Source organism: Pygocentrus nattereri, chromosome 13 (genome assembly GCF_015220715.1).
Source record: "Pygocentrus nattereri isolate fPygNat1 chromosome 13, fPygNat1.pri, whole genome shotgun sequence".
Classification (NCBI taxonomy): domain Eukaryota; kingdom Metazoa; phylum Chordata; class Actinopteri; order Characiformes; family Serrasalmidae; genus Pygocentrus; species Pygocentrus nattereri.
In genome coordinates, this window is record NC_051223.1 from 3504488 (window position 1) to 3518962 (window position 14475).

A 14475-nucleotide genomic window follows, 5' to 3' on the forward strand; every position below is an offset into this window, starting at 1 on the left:
TGAACCACCGGCACCTCCATTCAGATCACCCCTGGTCATTCACTGGTTGTAAGAGTCGCAAGCTGGCAGGAATCATTCTCTAGCAGATTGCTCTGCAGTTGCCCCCTGCCAGATGGCTTCAGAGCCACATCCTTACAGATCACTCTGGTTTCGCTTGCTGGCGGGGCCTGCTGTTGGTTGTTATCTCTGGAGTCACCCTGTGGCGGATCGCTCAGGAGTCGCCCCCTGGTGTATCATTCAGGAGTCACTCTTTGGTAGATCGCACTGGTGTCACATTCACTCCCCCCATTCCCCCACCAGCTCTCTTTGGTGTCTCCCCGTGGCATACAGATCCAGTGTTGCTCCCTGGTGGATCACTCTGGGGTCACTCTCCGGTGGATCTGTTCAGTGTCACCCTCCAATCCGCCTGGCAAAACCCTCTGACGTCTTTCCCGCTGCCAGATCACTCCGATATCATCTGTGATCCAGAGCTATTAATCCAACATAAGTACCAGATCCCAGCTATTGCTGGCTGAATGCAATCAAATTCTCACAGTAATGTTCTAACAGCCTTAACAGAAGAGAAGAGGCTGTTAGTGCAGCAGAGGGAGGGACAAACCCCCTTAAAGGTGCACTGAGTAAGATTTTGGGGGATCTATTAGCAGAAGTGCAATATAATATACAAAGGCATGTTTTCATTAGTGTATAATCGCCTGTAACTAATATTTATTAGCTTAGAATGAACCCTTCATATCTACGTATGGAGCAAGGCCTCTTCCAACAGAGGCTGACATGTTGTGCCGACATGGTGGCGCTGCAGCAGTGTTGGCTGCCAGTGCTGGCTAAACATTTGTGCTGTGAGAAGTTTGAGAACCCAGGTTTTGACAAGTAGAGGATTGTAAGTATTATTTAGCACAAGAAAAAAGCAAAGGAGGGTGAATCCTTGTTGTGAACGAAGCAAAAACCTGAGAGCCAACGTAAGTTTTCCTACCCCAGGGGTTGGCAACATGCAGCTCCAGAGTAGACACAGACTCTTTTAGGCCCAGTCCTATTTCTTCTTTTTACCCCTACCCCTTGTTTTCGAGTTTCACCATAACGCTCTGCTCTGTAAGAGACCCGGCCTGTCTTCAGTGATAGGAGAGAAGGTAAAAGTTCAGCTCCTCACTGCTGGACTTTATTTACATGTAGGTCATCATATGCCTTCAAAGAGGGGGATAAGACAATTAGTTATTATCGCCCACCGCTAATTCTTTGGTGATACTAAGCTGAAGTCAGATATTCACCAGCTTCTTGTTCAAATTTTCCCGTTCCACCTTAAATGGTGCAGCAGTTTCATTCTGGTGCTTCAGGCGTCAGAACTGCAGGACTATTTAAGGTGGAATGGGAAAGTTAGGTAGCTAGCTACCGAGATATTAGCATGCTATCAGCGATTTTCTGTGCTTGTTATGAAGAAAATGACCTTAATACATCAAAAGGACATTAAACTAAGATAACACAGTGGTTATCATAATTTGTAAATGAGAAATTACTTACATTTGTGAGTTTCTTTGGCGTGGGGTTTCTTTGGCCGTCTTGCCAGTTTTATATTTTTCCTCATAACACTGTGTTTGGAGTGCCTCTGAAAAATCCCTGTTTGGAGGGTCATATAGCCCCAACACTTCACGCTACCCCTCCATCTCAGCAAAAATTGGGACACCCTAACCCTAGACGTGAGCGCGCAATACAGAGGGCTAAGAGGTAAGCGGTAGGGGCAAGGGGTGAAATGAGATTGAGCCTTACTGCCCTCGTGTAGCCCCACAGCAGAATTAAATTTAAGTTAAAAAAAAGCTCATTTCAACATAGTTTTAACAATAAATGGTCTTAAACGCTGGAGTTTGTATATCTGTATGTATATCTGCCAATACCCCCTTAAAGTCGGCACACAGACTGCTGGTCACACAGCAACACAGACAACTGTGAATTTTCTGAATTTTCCTGTTCCACCTTAAATGGTGCAGCGGTTACATTCTGGCACCTCAGGCAGCGTTTAAGGTGGAACGGGAATATTCAAACAAGAAGCTGGCAAACTTGAACCTCGTAAAAAGTCCAACGTTGAGACATTTTACAAGAAACTATTTTACTTTTGCGGAAAAGGTTCCTGCCAGAGATGTGAGAAAAGTGGCTATAGCTGAGCTAAAGCTTAAAGCAGAGCAAAGCAAGTCTGGATTTTCGTTTATAATACATTTTAAATGACCCTATACTAGGATATAAGCACATACTGAAGCATATTTACAGCCAAGAGTTTAAAATGCTTCTTAAGAAAACGGTCATGGAGTGTCGTGGCTCCCGATTTTTCGTTTAAACAGGGCAAGATAGCTTTTTCTAACGTTTGGGTCGCCTACACGCTTAGAAAGGGAGGGGTGAGGGAGGGATATTCAGTTGGTTGGAGTCTGCAGCTTCACCTCTAAATCTGACACACTGCGCTTTTAATACGCTTGATTTCAGAAGAAACACTGTATGAACAGGTGTCTGCAAACTTTTGGACATGCATTTTTACCGCTCTGCTGGCGCCCCCTGGCGTGTCGCTCTGGAGCGGCCCCGCCGGTTCCTCCTCCCTCTGGTTGTTATGGAGAAGCTTTTCCCCCGCGGCGCGCAGACACACACACACACACACACACACACACAGAGCAGCCGAACGGGGCACAACAGCCAGGGCCAGAAATGAGGACATGATTTCACGACTCCATCACCTTTCCACAGGTTAGACACCAAACCGCTTCTGTTGTTTCGCAGATTTGTATAAATTTGAGTGTCGAAAGTTTTAAAAATGTGTAAGTGTGGTGCGGTTAACAGGTTCCTGTCGTGCTAACGTTTAGCCGGCTTGTCTTTCGTTTCGTAGTTAGCGTTAACTTACTAGCCACTTCCTTCGCACATAACACGGGCTAACACCACCTTTTACCACCGGGCTGGGCTATAAAACTGACGTCTTGGGTCAAAAAAGCGGATTTAGCGATAATATCTTGTCGTTCTGTGTGGAGGCGTGAAAGTTTTCCATTCAGTCAGACCGACTTCGCCAGTTCCTCAGGAGCTAAGGTGAGTTAGCTAGGTTAGTTAGTTACCTAGCGAGCCGATAAAGACCCCCAAAAAATGATATCAAACCTGTGAATATCATTGTAGTGGTTATTTATAGAAGGTCAGTTGAAAAACCTGGACATGGACGTAGAACAGTTGCTCTACGCGAAGCCGAAGTCTTCTCGTTCGAATGTTCCCGTTCCACCTTAAATGATGCGGCAGCTACGTTTGGCGCTGGCAGCGGCGTTATCGTGGCGCTTGCAGCTTTTAAGGTGGCACGGGGAAATTCGAATAGGACGCTGAATTTAACCTCGCCTGTTTTGCCTTCTGTTTACTGGTCCTGTGTCGGTTTGCTGCGTAGTAAGTGCAGCCCTGTAACCTCGCAGATAAGCCACATATTTTCGGGATAAAATGCTTAGCAGACCGTCTGTTTTAGTTGGAAGGTACATCATTGTTTATCTCTCACATCACGAAAGTGCTTAGAGTCTGTCACTCTGTGCCTCCCTCTGAATGCCATTGCCAGATTATGTAGTAAAAGGCTGCAATAAAACTAAGTTGACCTGATGTGCCACACTTTTATATTTCTAGGGCTGTAATAAGAAGAAAATGACCCTGTCTGAGCTGTGGGTCACACACAGTTAAGGACGTGGCGTATAAAGGCTCATTATCTCAGATTCACTAGATTAGGGCAGCTGCAACACTGTGGTGCCTTTCACAAACTGCGAGACCCCCTCTATGCTTTGTTTTTTTAGGATGGAGGTGTGTTCGTGTTTCTTCGTGTCGCGTTATGGATGATGAAGTCTAGGTGCCTCTGGAGTGACGCCGGTGGCGTTCAGTCCTAACAACTCGTTCATTTTTTATCTCGATCAGAGCGTGAAAAGTAGAAAAGTATGTGATGAAGATTCTCTCTGCGGTTTCTTTTTTAGAGCTGAATGCCATCTATTGGTCAGCAACCTGTGGATTGCTGGACTCCTTCACTTTTTTCAGATGAATGCTGTACCCCCCCACCGCCCCCCCACCCCAGTCTGTCCATCCTCCATCCGTCTTCTCTGCCCCGCTGACTCATTTCCTCCCCGGCTTTTTTCCTCTTCCTCTCATTCCTCGTTTTCCTCTATAGTAGAGTGCTGGACGCTGTGTGCCTGGTTCAGGCTGTATATTTGTTTTTCCTGTTAAAGGGACCAGCTTTAAATCCGAAGGCTACCTTCCATTTTTAACATTCAGTTGGAAGTCTGTGTTGTTGTCTTGGAGATTTTTGCAATGGTGGGAATTGACCTATCCATATAAACACATTCTTTCTTGTTTGCGAAGTTGGGCAAACTTTCCAGGATGTTGTCAAAATCCCATTCAACGTAATGAGAAGCTGTAGCACAACTCGGCGTGTCTAAATTCAGAGTTATTTCTTTTCAAATTATATTTATTTTGTAAGAATGTAAAATATGTTGGAGGAGATCTGAGCCCTTGTTCATCAAGCTCCTTAGGGTCCTATAAATAAGGTCATTGTTTATAACCAAGGAGTCTGATCCTAGATCAGCACTCCTCTGAAGAAGCTTTATGCATGTGTGCCCATGTTAGGGCTGACATAGTAATTATTTCTATATAAAATCGCAGTTTTAAAGAGTGCAGTTTTCAAGTCACAGGAGCTTTAGTTTTCGCTATAGCCTATGGCAACGCAGCCACAACTAACTGGCTGTGTTCAGCACGTAAACCTGAAGCCAGAAAAAGCAAATATGCTGTTCTTCTTGGCCGAAAAGCAGAACTTTGATTTATAGAAACTAACCACAAATTGAGTTGAATTTATAATACAGGGCTGGAAATTGCAATTCGATATTTTCACCAAATCACTCGTCCTTATGGATGGTGTTGGGTAATCAAGGTGTAGTCTACACCGTTATCGTGGTGGGACCTGTGCTGCTTTGTCGTGGGCTGGAGGTTAGGGGACCAGCCTTGTGACCAAAAGGTCGCTGGTTCGATCCCCTTGGCCAGCTGTACGTGACTGAAGTGCCCTTGAGCAACGTAGATCAGGCTGCCCACTGCTCCGGGCAAGTGTGCTCACTGTCCACTAGTGTGTGTTCACTAGTGTGCATGTATGTCGGTGTTTCACTGCACGGTTGGGTTAAATGCGGAGCTCTGGTTCCTCTGTGTGCAGAACACAGTTAGTTGGCTAATGGTTCTGAAATTCATTCATTCATTCATTCATTTGCAGTAGCATGGCTGTTGTTAGATTTGTTGACTCCTTGGCTCAACATACTTCCATAATCCACCAACATTGCGCCAGAACCAGAAAACGTGATTATGTGCTGTCTTGTGCGGGATCATTAAATTCAATGTGGTGACGGCGACAAAGAGAGAAAAATAGATAAAGAAATCTTCAGATCCAAATGAAAGAATGCTGAGCCACACGGAGGCTCTGTGAAGCCGGGAAGCTTGCTGTAGCTATAAGGGAGAGACATGAACTGCACCTGATCTATCGGAAATGTGTGCCCTTTCACACACGTTCACAAGAAACATTCAGCGTGTATACATGCACTAAATAATCCGATCGTAATCGGATTTCTGCTGTTATCCGATTATTCAGATGGGCATGTGAACACTGTAGTCCGATCTAGAAATCTGCTGAAGTGAGCTCAGTAGTCAGATTTCTCAGTGCACGTGAACTCTTACTCCGATTTCTGTTGGATTTCTCAGTCCGAACAGACGGTGAATGTTTGGGGGTGGCAGCAAAACACTGTTGTAGCGGCGCTGAAACCAAACATGAAATAAAGGATTTGATGTGTGTTTTAGTTTTCAGGTTAAGTGGAGCGATGTTTGCTGGATGAAGTTCTTCTTTGAGCCTTTGGCTGGTTGTAAAGCAGAATTCTGCTTACTGTCTGACTCATGTAGACCCGGGGTTTCCTATTATCTGATGCTCTGAAGTGCCCGTAAACGTATTGATCGTATTACTGATCCGATTTTCTGCAGTTATTGGATTATTGAGTGCATGTAAACGCTCTGATTGTTCTAAACGATTTCTCTAAATTTATGGATCTGACACACATTGCGCACCTCAGTTTGCCATGAGGTTGGAAGGACAGTTTAAAAGGCTTAAATAAATTGCACTAATTAGCTGCACACATCCATACTTTAAAGACTGTACCATTAATTTTCAGTCTGGCAGTGCTGGGATACATGCAAACAAACCTCCAGAAGAAAGGCACAGCTCCAATTTGCCAGTGTTTTGGTTTCCACCAGACCAATGATCACTGGATGTTAAGTGTTAAATGCCATCTGAGCAGATAGTAATGACCATTATATGTTATTAAATAATATTAGACGCTACCCCAGTTGGAAGTAATATGGTTATGGACAGTACCATCAGGAAAGATCAAGCTATAGAGCATACGTGTCCAGTTTTATCCACAAAGGGCTGGAATGGCTGCAGGGTTTCACTCCAACAAAGCAGGAGGTCACCTGATCAGCTGTTTGAAGACTGAAACCAACTGATTAAACAAGGGGAATCTGGTGAGTCCCAGCTTGTTTTGAGGGAAAACCTGCATCCACATTGACCCTTTGTGGATAAGATTGGACACCCTTGAGATCCGTTAAGGCTCTGTAACACACGTGATACCTCATAACTAAATTTGGATCATGATAATGTTGTTTATCGGTAATTTTACATTATCGTCCAAACCTATTGATCCTGTTTTTCATTTTTAGGAAGAAAAAAACCCAAACGCCAGTACAGGTGTGTCACCGTCAGTCAGAATGTACTGTATTAATATAATTATAATACAGCTTACACAGGTTTAACCTGCAGGAGCAGTGGCTGAGCCAGTTAGAGCGATGCTTCCTCTGAAACAGTTATTTTGTTAATAAAATGAGGGCATATGCGGTTTCAAATCAGTCATTCACTCGCGGAAAAAAAGGTATGGAACTGTCACTGGGGGGGGGCCCTCAAGGGTACATCTCAGTACTTTTAGTCAGGGAACATAATTGTGCCATAATCCATTGAAATGATCATTTCTAAGTTGTATTGACTCCCTACACCCCGTCTCGTCCCCAGGCTTTTTATTTTATTGTTCTGTTATGAAAAGGAGAAAATGCATTTAAGATCCACAGTTGGACCTTAATACCACTGATGCACCTTTGAGGGAACATTCACATTGTTTGTACCTTGATGAATGAAAAATGTACCTGCACTGAACCTTCAATTCTCCCAGTGTAGTTCACACTTTCCAGCCAACCTCAGGCCGTTCGAGCCTAGTTGATCAAATTCTTGGTTTTGAAAAGCTTTTTCAATCATCACCAGCCCATTTGTTCGCTTCTGCAGGGTCTGATATACAGATCATTGCGATAAAGGAGTCATCAAGGAATGGTCCGGTCAGTACATTTCTATGATATTTGGGTCACTTAGAAAGGTATGGGCTTTGTTACCATTTGTGCTTTTTGAAAATTACTCTTTTAGTGACATAGTACCCAAATATCCCATTGAGAAAACATTTCATATTGTTACTGATAGAAATATGCAAATAGAAGGTTTAACATTCTTTTATTGTGTGCTAGTTTGGTTGATTTAGTGATTTACCTGTACTTTATATGTGTATGATTTAAAGGCTCTGTAAACAAGAATGTTTTGCTGTTGAGTTGAAATTTCAACAGATGCTCCATCCCCAAATATATGTACTCGTACTTTTGCATAGTGAAAAATAGCCTATGCTAACTTAATGCTCAAAAGTCTATAGATGTGATGCTGATTGATGTCTTTGCTTTCTTTATTCTTAACAATGTTAGCATTTTTGACCTTGGCCCTAAAATCTCCAATAAATTTTGCAGTCTTCATGTGATTTTTAGTGGGGAAGCCAAAGCCTCTCTTATCATGGCAATCATGAAACGGTTCACACAGAAAGTCGCCCTTATTGCAGCACAGAGAGAGAGCGAATGTCCAATGTCCTTTCCCCCGTCCCTTGAAACTCTGCCCAGTAGTTTAATCTCCAGTGGAATATCTGTGGAGGCTCTGAGTGCCGCCCTCAGCTTTGGTATGGTTTAGCGAGCAATTAAAACACAAAGGCCGGTGCACTAAGGCTGTATGTAGATAAGCCCGGTCATGTGTGCAATGGGATTTCTCTGGAACTGCCCTGCAATCGCTGCAAAAAACCAGAGCGATGGAGAAAGAGAAAGGGGAGCTAATGTTTTTATTGGCCACAAGAGGTTTGTAGAATGGCCTAAACACGTATTCCTGTACACTGCGATAAAATAAAAAGTGAGGCACCTAAACAGCTTTTTCAAATCAACTGGGCCTTCAAGGAAAAGCTGTTGCCTTAACTTTCTAACTTTTAGTGTTTTCTAGTTTATTGTTGCTAAATATAAATAGTAAAAATATAAATAATATAAGTACCAGTAACACCACCCAAATGAACTAAATGTTAATGATTAAAATGCAAATGAGGAAAAAGTAGATTACTTTCCTACAAATAGGCTTGAGTAGGAGTAAAAATATTTAGGATGTCATGAATGCTCATGTAACTGCGTAAATGGCACTAGTGACCTCTCACTCTTGTCGGCATCATTACAAAAAAATGTCCCACTACATGCTAGCAATTCATATTTTAATCTGATTTGCAAAAAATGTAATCTACTGAGGTCTTTAGGGTCTGAACAGCTCTGTAGTCCAATTTGGAATGTATTTGTAAATCTCATGCCAAGAGTGTATCCAAACACAAATCCGCTAAAACAGAAAAACCCTGATCTGGGCTTTACAGCCTGCTTAACTAAATATAGTGCGTTGCTGAATCTGAGCGGAGAAACTGACCAAAAGAATGTAAAAGAGGAAGATGTAACTTTGAGATGGGAAAAGAGAAAAAAGTCTGGAACACTGTTGGAGAGCTGGAGAAAGAATGGCAACAAAAGGAGTGACAAGGATGTTAACGTGAGGAAAACCAATTCTCTTTTTGACACTTCATATTTTCTCTTAACACTTTTTTTGTTGTCCTGAAACAGAGTTTTTAGTAATAAGATCGTTGGTCATTGAGACCAACTCTAGTTTTATCTACAATCTAATGACCTGCAGTTCCTACCTCCCTGCAAGGCTCTAGTATTCATACATTCCCGAAAACCTTGATTATCTGGATCAGGTGTGTCAAATTGGGATGTAACTGGAATCTCCGTGAGAGCAAAGCTCCTGCATAAATTGCAGTGTTGGGCAGTCCTACTATAGGCTGGCTAACAAACACTGATATGCCTTTATCGCACTCCAGAAAAGCAGAATGGTTAGATAACGCTGGGCTACTGTGACCGAATGTCGGGATTTGATTCACTTTACTGTATTCGCTGTTGTCGGAACAAAACATCTCCAAAATAGCAACTTTACAGGAGAAGGAAAAACGCCTGCTTCATTTTTAATGTAAGTCAATGGAACCAGAGTTTTTAACCAAGTAATTTTGGGTCATTTCTTTTGGTCCATTCATCGTGACATACTTTGTAAAGAGCAACAGGAATTTTCAAATTATGTCAAAACCTGAAAAGCTCATTTTCTAAAGGTTTATGTATAGATAGGGTATGTATAGGGTAGATGTGTACATGAAACATACTAGAATTCGGCATTGGGCGAGTTCCCATATTGGTGCGTCCGTAATGCTCATACATGTGTTGCATCAGCAGATGAATGGAAAGCTGATTATGGGTCTGACAAATAGGCACCTTTCTGTGGTAACCCTGTCATACTGCAGATCATTCGGGGCTGTTGTTTTGCCTTTTCTGGCGGGTGGGGCAGGGATACAGAAGGCTGTGATTGTGCGTGGGGAAACCTACAGTCTATTGAAGTCTCTTGAAACAGACTGGATCCCAGAATTGCAAAAGAACTGTAATCACAGCAGGTAAATACTGGCATTTACTGGCCTGATGTTGAAAGCTGACCATTTTGTGAATGGAACAGCAGCATTACAAACTCTAAGCCAATGTGGACAGTGCACGAAGTAGGAAACACAAAGCTCTTATTTTTTTTTAGGTATGCAAAGCAGCAGTTAAAGTTCAGGAGCTGCTTGGAAAACATGTTTTAAAGGTACAGCGGTCGGTAAGAATCGACAGACGACGACTCGGTACAAATAAATGTTCTGGTTTTTTAACACTGGGTGCACAGGGAAGCGTATATGATGTGTAGATCTGGTAAATCGCTATAAGACGTGAAGCGTGGATGTAAAGTAGGGCTTGTTTTAAAACCCAAATGAAGGCAGAGAGTCACAGAAGCTCATTGCTAGTTTGAATCGAGGTGTCAGGAGGAGTTAGTAGTTCAGAAGCTTTCAGTTTCTCTTCGGAAGGGATTGGCACAAGGCAGAGGGCATAGCTGATGAAGTAGAATAAAGACAAAGTCCTGATAGGAAAGTCTGTTCACTCAGTGACCATCTTTTCAACGCCGCCGGGTAGTTATTTCCAGCTGTACAAGACCAGATTCATTAGTTTGTAGTATTTAGCTCAATAATGCACAAAAGACACGGTTTTCCAGTTTTTTCTGGCTAATTTGATTGCACACGTCTCAACTATGAGGGGGAGCTTTCCCCTCTAGCGGCACTATAAATAACGTCGATCCCTCTCCGCTCACGGCATAACAGGCAACCTGACTGACTCTCTTGATTGAAGGATGGGACTTTCTCCTTGAACGGATGCCGTGTTGAGCTTTCCTGGTCGTATTTCTAACACAAAGCTACACTACCCCTGGCTGTAAAAAACCTTGTATCTCCATTTTTGCCATTTTTCAGTTTTTGACATAATTTGAAAGTATCTGTTACTCTTTACATTGTTTGTAAATTTTATGATGAATGGCCTAAAAGAAATGACCCAAAATGACATGGGGAAAAATTCTGGTTCCATTGACTTCCATTGAAAGTGAAGTATGTTTTTTCCTTCTCCTGTAAAGTTACCATTTTGGAGATACAAGGTTTTCTTCCGACAGCAGCGATATGCTGTACAGTATACACATTGTAGTTAAGCATTAGTGCTAACTTGGATGATTTTAGGTATGTTTACAGCAACAGTTGGGCAGGTGATTGATGTTTAGTTATTTTAACATGCTTTAACTGTAGCTGTACTTATTGATAACTTAACACTAAGGAACGGGAACCTAAGCTATGCTTTTTACTAACCTATAATAGATCTGTTTACAGCAGCATGTTGGGCAGAGGTTTGATGTCGTGCAGTCCTCTTAACTTCTCAGCAATACATATTGATAACCCCAGATTTAGCTAAGCCCGGCCTCAGGCTTGTGTTTTGGAAAAAAAGGTGGAGGAGCGAGATCACATTCACGCCTCCACCCCTTCACCCCCACCCCTTACTGACCAAACTTCATAGCGCTAAATTACGACTACTAGGAAGAAGAAAATGTGAAATAAACGAATGGTGTAATTGTGTAATGTGAAATAACATTCGATGCACATGTTATTGTTATTGTCACTTTCCATTTTCATAAATATTCTTGGTATTATAGATGCTATTGGTAATAGTTTTGGTAAGTTAACCAGAAATTAAGCTTTTTTTAAACTGTTACAGTCAAATTTGCTCCCATTCCTATCAGACGTGACTCTGGTTGTGCAGAAATTCCAAAAATGAAATTGATCCATAATGGTTATGGAATTTGCGGATTTGACCAGAACTTTCATGAATGAGTGCTACTGTGTGCAGAGCAGGCAGAGGAAGTTTAGTTTTTTTTTTTTTTGGGGGGGGGGGGTTGTGGGTGGAGCTCAGGACTTTACACACCAGAGACAGTGAACTCATGAGCTGCATTTTTGTGTTGAGCAGTATTGTCTTTACTGGTGTGCCTTTTCCTCCACCTGTTTAGTCTATTATTGTGTCCATTGGTTGTGTGAGTGTAAAAATACCTCTGGAAGTGCTTTTGCCAGCACTCTGGATTTCATTTTTCTCCTGGTTTGTGTGCGTGTGAGCCCAGACCTCCACTGTATAAACACGGGCCTGCAATGGCAGCGCTGTTCTGCCCTGTTTAGTGCTGGATCATTTTAACCAGTGTTTTAGCTGAGGCTGTTACCAAATGGACAGTGTGAGGTCATTCAGGTTTAGCGGTTTAAGTCGCCTGTGGGTTGGGATGATCTGAAAAGGGTTGGTTCAGCTACGTTCGTTTTCAAATGTGGAGAATCAGTTATAATGACGTCCCCTCGTTGACTCTTGTCCACTACTCTGTAAATAGGTATTTCAGTCGTACATTCAGTGTATTTAAAAAAAATAAATAAATAAAACTGAATCGCATCAACATAATCAACATAATCTAGGCCTGTTGCAATTGTTACATAAACACCTGAACACAGTTGTTTAAGCTGGCTAAATTTATTTTACACAGTTATGAGTTGTCACATCATATGTTTCTATACTCCAGCAAACAGACTGAGAATTTAATTAGTTTTCCTCAGTTGGAATCATCCATAAACATGTAAATGAAAGACTAGAGAAAACATTTATTAACAGGAGTGATGTTTGTTCATTAGTGTCTGTTGTCAGTCGAAAGCTACTGAGCACAGAAGCTTTGGTGACTTAGGCTTGTATTGTAATAATTGCATGTAGTGTTGAGAAAAGAATCAAATTCTGAATTGCAGTAATTTAAACAGTATGAAAAGTATAGATGTGTTGAAACCCGAGACTCAAAATCACATGACCGTCGTGACCTTGTCTTTGGAGCCAGTAGTGCGTGTCTGTGTTATCTTTGTTGATGTAATGACTGTAAAGGCATGATTACCTTTATGTTAGGCAGTGACATAAAATTGTGACCCTGAGCTGTTTCTGAGATACAGATACGCTGCATAAGCATTTTCCGTTTTCCCCACACTTTTAATTTAATGTCTAAAGCAGTGATAGACGTTTGTGTGATGGAGAGATTGGCCTTAACGGCTGTGTCTAGTGATATTGTGATTACAATATTATTATTATTATTATTATTATTATTATTATTATTATTATTAACTAGGCCTGGGTGTTATCTTAAAATATTTTTTTACAATCGTGATTTATCATGAATTATTGATTATATCAAAAAGACAAACAAGAAACTGACTGCTGGGGTGCCCGACCGCACTTAACACTTAACGAACTGTGTAACGGTAAATTTGTCCTCTCCGGTTTTCCTCACTGGATTTCTGTCAGTTTCCCAAAACAACATCGCCTTTTAATCATCGCCACTGTGTTGCTGATCAGTCATAGACAATATTTGATTACATCACCCCGTTGCCCAGTAAATCACACAACAAGATAAGCATGTCATCTGATCCAGCCGTTAAACAAACTGTGCACCTCTTCTTTCATATTTAAAATACAACATATTTAGTTGGATTGGGAAGAATAATTTCATCACATTTATGTATAAGACGCTGCTAAAATGAGCCGTTAGCTACTAAAATCGCTATTTTGAATCTTCAGTGCTGCTGTTCAAAGCCCTGGCCCTTAAGAGATCAGTGCAGCCCTGCTGATGGGGCTCGTCTCTTTTTTGCTTTAACTCACCATTCAAATCACTTAAAGCTGCAGTAGACAGAAGACGGTAGACCCCAGCGTTGAGTACCCTAAATATGCAGCTGAATGTGTGTTGGCTGATGCTGTGATGATGATGATGATGATGATGATGAAGATGATGAACAGGTTTTTTGAACGTGTGAAAACCTGTGAGATTTCATTCACCACTATCACTATGACGCCTCTGTTTCATTAGTCTTATCAAAGAATACAATTGGAGATGGAACCGGTCTGATCCTATGTCGGTATTGGGACCCGTCGCAGTCAGACGGACAGGGCACATCCATTTATCCATACCCGTAATGTAACGAAGTAACATGAAGCATCGCCAATTCAGATTCCATTCCATCTTGCCATGAACCTGCAACTTCAGTCTGTAACTGGGTGAGCAAATCGCTGTTGTCAGAAGAAAACCTCATATCTCCATTTTTGGAGATCTCTCTAATTTTTTTTCAGTTTTTGACGTGTTACCCTTTACATTATGTGTACATTTCGTGATGAATGGGCTAAAAGAAATGGCGCAAAATTGGAATTGGAAAAATGTCTAATTCCATTGACTTCCATTAAAAGTAAAGCAGGTTTTTTTCCCTCCTCCTGTAAAGTTGCCAGTTTGGAGATACGAGGCTTTCTTCTGACAACAGCGATATAACCTTAGGTGTTGGTTTGGCAAAAACTGCTGAGACGTTTTCATCTGGAAACACCAAAAATGCAACACACCTACTTGTAAAGTGTGTCAGCGTGCCATGAGGTGGAAGTACAGCGGCGTCGTACAGTACAGACAGTTTAACCAAGCACCTGCACAGGTTTTACTTGAAAGAGTAGAAGGAGTTCATGCTGGCCAACAGACAGGACACCACCAGGCAGCGACTCTCACCAATGCTTTCCAGAAACGCGATAAACTTCCAGCCGATAAACGCGATATAGTTCCAAATGTGAAAGAGAATCCAAAGGCTAAAGGGATCACAGAGA

The 14475-nt window shown here is 42.0% G+C and overlaps 1 protein-coding gene across 2 annotated transcripts in view; it reads left to right on the forward strand.

Annotated features, from left to right (window-relative positions):
• The first annotated feature begins 2631 nt into the window (after positions 1–2631).
• ppp1r16a (protein phosphatase 1, regulatory subunit 16A) overlaps positions 2632–14475 on the forward strand; it is a 49631-nt gene continuing 37787 nt past the window's right edge. Inside the window, exon 1 of one of the 2 annotated variants that reach the window (XM_017704511.2) lies at positions 2632–2718. The gene's annotated coding sequence lies outside the window, so the exon portion shown is untranslated. Of the gene's footprint in view, positions 2719–9291; positions 9407–14475 lie in introns of those variants that run through there. The other variant, XM_037544389.1, reaches the window with a different exon arrangement.